A 6,000-nucleotide genomic window follows, 5' to 3' on the forward strand; every position below is an offset into this window, starting at 1 on the left:
AAGAATAAAAGAAGTAATCCACATGACAATCAGAAAATCTTATGTGTACTAGGATATGTGAAAAACACTCATGAAAAATAGTATCTGTTTGTTCTAAGATAGAACTAGTCAAATAGTCAAAGGGAACCTTTTTAATTCTAAGATGATTTTTAAAATTTTGTTGGCTGCACTTCCTATTATCCTATTAATTGGTAGAGTCCAAAAAAAGTCAATACTAAATAAATTACTGTAATACGCCATTAGACCATAGTTATATTTATTTTTATTATTAAGTAGTTATACAAAGGGGTTACAATTCTATAAGTCAGGTTATATTTACGGTATCTGGTTGTTTTTATTACACTGAGAAAGATAGTAAGGAATAATGTCTACACCACTTAAATGAAGCATTCTTCGATGTTAGTATAAAGGTTAAACATAAGCCTTTGATTGTCTTGTGTGGATTTTTGACGGATGAATTTCGGTGCCAGAGGACCAGTTTTCAAAGCCGATAGTTTCTCTATGGTATTTCATGAAGTAACTCACAGTCTAATGGCTCTTTGCATTCTTCTCTCTTACATAACGTTAGCCAGTGTGTTTCCTGCTGCCTGAAAACTAAATCAACCTTTTCATTGGCTATGGATGGCTATAAACATATCTTCTTAGGTTGTGAGGGCCTGGAAAATGTGCATGCATTAGCATACTGGTGGACTCAAAACAACAGAGTATTAGTAGTTAATGGCAAGAGAGAACATATGTGTTCTGTGCCTATTGCACCCTACGTGTATGGATCAGGTTATTCACTAAGAGGTAGCAGGCGAGTTTGTACCAGGACTCAGGTGCTTCACTGCTTATTTCTACTGCTTTCTGAAGCATGACCCAAACCTGGATACATACATACATACAAGCATACACTAAGGGTCCAGTACATCCAGTGAATGCCTTTTGTTCCCAGAATCATAAATGGTATGGATAGTAGCCAAAACAATCTATAGATTTTTAAAAATACTTTTGTTGGGCAGAGAGTGAGAATAAATGTTCATGGAGTGTATAACAAACTATTTTAAAATTCTAGGCTAAGGACAAATTTTCTATCATAAACAGAGAGAAGGAAGAATAGTAGGAGCAAGTGCCTGGCTCTTCCAGGGAGTTTAAAGGTCTGGGGTCTTGCTACATATCAGGAAGTAGGCTGAGAGCCAGGTGCCGGTGGCTCACCCCTGCAATCCTAGGTACTCAGGAGGTTGAGATCTGAGGATTGAAGTTCAAAGCCAGCCAGGGCAAGAAAGTCTGTGAGACTCATCTCCAGTTAACCACCAGAAAACCAGAAGTGGTGCTGTGGCTCAGGTAGTAGAGCACTAGCCTTGAGCTGAAGAGCTGAGGGACAGCATCCAGGCCCAGAGTTCAAAACCCATGACCAACAAAAGAAAAAAAAAAAAAAAGGCTGAGTCAGGCACCAGTGGCTCATGCCTGTAATCCTGGCTACTCAGTAGGCTGAGCAGGATCTGAGTATCCAGCTTTGAAGCCAGCCCCTTCAGGGAAGTACTTGAAACTCTTATTTCCAATTAAACACACATGCACAAAAGCAAAAGTGGAGCTGTGGCTCAAGTGGTAGAGTGCTAGCCTTGAGCAAAAAAGCTCAGGGGCAGTGTCTACTTAGGACTAGTGCACACATGTGTGTACGCACATGTGCACACGTGCACACACACACACGTGCAGGCGCACACATAAGTAGGCTGAATAGGTTCCCCAAAACTCACCCACCACACTCCTAATTTCAGTAGTTTTGTTCGTCTCATGTAATGGCTGCCAACAAGACCCTTCACCCTTTGTTCAAGTGCTGTTACTGTGCCTTAGAAAACTCAAACTATGCTTTTGTGGACTCAAAGCCTGTGCAAGCCTGTGGCATCAGGCACTCTCAGACATTAGCAGTGTTGCCAGTTTCAAAAAGTTGATGTGATATAGCATTTGGTGACACTTCACAGGTGTGTCAGGGAGAGCAGAGGTGAAAGGAGAATTGCAACAGAAAAAAAGCAGACTCCACTGTTCTAGATGGAGTTTGGGTACCAAAAAACCTTGCCTCTGGTGTATGTTAGAGCAACAGCCCCTGGGAATGTAAACCTACTCTTCAATGAGACTGGAGGCGGTGGGGGTTAGGGGAAAAAGGGTTGAAGGTACAGATTTGAGTCTTCTGGTTTGTTAGTGAGTGAATCAGGCAGATAAACAGAGCTAATTTTCAAAGGACAGACAATCCTAAATGGATTTGATGCTAAGGTTTGTAGCTAGGACTCTTTTAATGGGAATGTGTGTAATTCACAAACCTCTATCAGCCTCATGCTATAAGCAATTGGTTTTTACCCTCTTCAAGTAGTAAAACATATTTTCAGTATTTTTTTCCCTCAAGTGTATGTGTTAGAGAGAAGGATCTGTGTGGCTTTGGAGCTCTCGAAAACACAACAGTCTTCATTGTGGGCCAAGTAAATGTGTTGCTTTAATACTTTTCTCTAAGCTGTGATCCATGGGTGCGTGCACGCGCACATGTGTACACACACATGTACACACACACACGCACACACACACACACACACACACACACACACACACGCACGTATTCCTTGAATTGATTTCCAACAGGCCTACCAAAGGATTCTGCCTGGAATTCTCATCTTTTGCACACAGATGGTATGATAATGAGAGCATTATTGTGCTTTTTATCCAGCTCTGATGACATTATTTCCCAAAACAAAATGGGGTTAAGCAGTTGAGCGATTGGGCCTGATCAGAACTGGATGACTTAGTGAAGAAACAAACAAAGTCTAGTGAAAATACTACCTACGCACTCAGGATGATTTCTACATGTTCTATGAGACCATCTCCTTACCTTCCCCAAAGTAATTTGATTTCTTTGTCTTAAAGACTCAGGGAATTGTGTCTTCTATGGCCAAATTCCATTCTGAGACTAGGTAATTGAAAGCTTTCTTTTTGATTGTTTGGATGTTACGAGCATTCTATGTGTTGTTGTTGTTAATATTATTAGCATCTTGGGTCTCTGCATCATCTAACCAGCCAAAGCAGAGTGTGCCTCACTATGTTTAGTAGGGTTCCATAAAAATTAAGGTTGCCATGCATTCCCTCCCTCCTTTCTTTGTAAAATACATATTGAACTCTAGTGTGAAATTGTCAGGAGCTGGAAGTCAGGAAATACTTGGAATCTAATTCTAGTCCTGAAGGGAAGTCAAATGGCAACTCTGATTAAATTTGTCTTTCTAATCAAGTATTAGCCATGGGCTAATCATTTAATCTTACTACCTTATTTTGCCCATCTGTTAAATAGGAATTTACCAACAATAGCTATATTTGCCACACATTTCATGTATTCGTTCAAGGTAAAAAGGTTTTATAGTCGGAGGATGACACTTCTGGATCATAAATACTGAAACACTAGAGGATGTAGTATCTTCTCTGATTTAAGGGGTAATTAGAAGTTCTTCAGTTCACTTTGAAAATGATTATAGCCATATATTGGCTTGTCGGCTCTAATGAAGGGAAGTGATGATGTACATTAATTCTAAACAATGGCTAGCACTCAATGATTTAGTTTTGGCTTAGAGTGTATTATGTAATTTTTTGACGCAAGGTAATAATGTTTTTGTTAAGCAGATGTTACTCTAAATTTACAGTTCCATAAACTCAGACCAAATGGCTGGTAGAAGGTAGTTTAAGAGAGAAACAAACATTTAATAAGCAATTATATGGGCCAGACATCCTTTTGGAATTGTTATCCCCACCATGCAACTTTGAGGAGCATGTTACCTACATTTGTAGTCGCAGAAGCAGGAAGTGGACAGAGCTTAAGCTAGCTTAACATTAGAGAAGGTGAGAACCTGGCTCAAGCTAGATGCTGTCAACACAGTTGAGTCTGACATATGAACTTTATCGTGGTTTTCCCTGGTCTTCTTAGGATCAGAGGTTTATCACACAGAACCTCCTGATTGGTTAGTCTGTCACCAGATGATGGGAGCTGATGCCATCGCTAAAACCAGGCATACCTGTGAACATTTCAAACCTATTTGATTTTCCTTGATCCAGCTATCTTTGCTTATCTATGAAAATAAGTTGTAATGCCCTCTTGATGACATACTGTGTTTGGAAAGGATAATAACATTTATTTTTCCATTTCATGGCTATTAAGGGAAGAAGAAGGAATCATCTAATAATTCAATTAGAGTTAACAATGGTAGAGCTTAGCAATAAATTTACATGCAATTGTTGAACTCTAATCCTGTTAAGTAGGCTTTATGAAGCCATTTCACATATGGGCAAAACTGAGGCTCAGAGATTGAGTAGTTTGTCCTGGAAATGTAGTCTATGGAACAACTTTACAAATCCACATTTGCAAGACATTAGGTACTGCACCTCATGCAACTTTGGTGGCAGCCCTCAAGAAAGGTTTCATTCCTGCAGTCTTTCTAGGAAGGAAATGGAGTTTCCTGTGAGCCTGGGTAGTGGATATGCTGGGGATGTATATATAGATTTGTGTGGCCCCAAAGGCTCAGTGTGACCCAGTACTTTGCCCAACCCTGTCAAACCTCTGTACTCGTGTATGAGATAAACTGAGGGAAACGTCCAAAAATGTGGGTACTTCTTGTCTTAGGGATCTTAGAACAGTTGTTTTTTTTTTTTTTTTGTCACCATCTAGAGATTTATCAAATCTCATTAGCTACTGTTAAAATAATGTGAGCACAACTCTGGGTTGGTTAACATATTTCTTCTTTACATTTTCTAAAAATGTCCCCAATTGTGAGTCACTGCCATTTATCAAAGGAGCCTCACTAGATCTGTAGCATTTTTTTTTCCATTTTCTGTGAGACAAACCTTTGGCTGGAGCATATTGTAATTTCATTTGACCCACTTTTTCTCCATGTTGCTTTGGACACATACAGGTCTCTTCTGAATTTGCTTGTAGCGTTTGCACAGGCATAACATGAAGATCATAGACCATTGCAAACTAGATCTTCAAGTCTTCACTTCAGGAGGGTTGAGAAGGATAGAAACCTAGATTCTCGTATAGCGGTCATTAACAGAAGTGTTCCACAACAATGGAATTTGTTAGTTCTGTTCCCAGGACTACTACTGTCTCCTCTCTGAAGCCTCCCTGGATTTCCCAATTGCATTAGAGAGTTTTCCACTGGCTAGAAGCCATCCATTGTCCAAATAGAATCTAAGTCCCTAAGAGGCAAGAATGTGTTCAATTTAGCCTAGTACCAGTGGCTCACATCTGTAATCCTAGCTACTCAGGAGACTGAGATCTGAGGATCAAGGTCTGAAGCCAGCCTGGGCAGAAAAGTCTATGGGATTTTTTTTTTTTTTTGGTCGGTCCTGGGGCTTGAACTCTGGGTTTGGGCGCTGTCCCTGCACTCTTCAGCTCAAGGCGAGTACTCTACCACTTGAGCCATAGCACCACGTCTGGTTTTCTAGTGGCTTATTGGAGATAAGGGTCTCATGGACTTTCCTGCCCGGGCTGGCTTTGAACCGAGATCCTCAGATCTCAGCTTCCTGAGTAGCTAGGATTACGGGCATGAGCCACTGGCACCTGGCTTGTCTGTGAGATTCTTATCTCCAATTAATGACCAAAAAGCTAGAAAAGGAGCTGTGGCTCAAATGACAAAGCACCAGTCCTGAGCAAAAAAACCTCAGGAATAGTACCCAGGCCTTGAGTTCAAGCGTCATGGCACTAAATAAACAAACAACAAACACATCAAAAACGAAGTGACTGAATGAATGTATAAAACAATGTGTTACTTACAGGATTGTGTGTTGATTTATTTTGGAGTTATTTCTTTCTAGGCTGAGTTACTTTCCTTCTGCTTGATGTGAAGAGGGAATTACAGTCTGCCTTTCGACGTCTCTGACTTCTCTTGATTACAGCTAGTGCCCTAAGATGATTTCTAGCCCAGTGACCCCAGGTGGATCATCCTTCATTGCTAGGAATGTTAGAATCTCTCCATCCTGGGAACCATGCCC

Source organism: Dipodomys spectabilis, unplaced genomic scaffold, assembly GCF_019054845.1.
Source record: "Dipodomys spectabilis isolate Male_0828 unplaced genomic scaffold, ASM1905484v1 ptg000148l, whole genome shotgun sequence".
In the NCBI taxonomy this organism is placed as follows: domain Eukaryota; kingdom Metazoa; phylum Chordata; class Mammalia; order Rodentia; family Heteromyidae; genus Dipodomys; species Dipodomys spectabilis.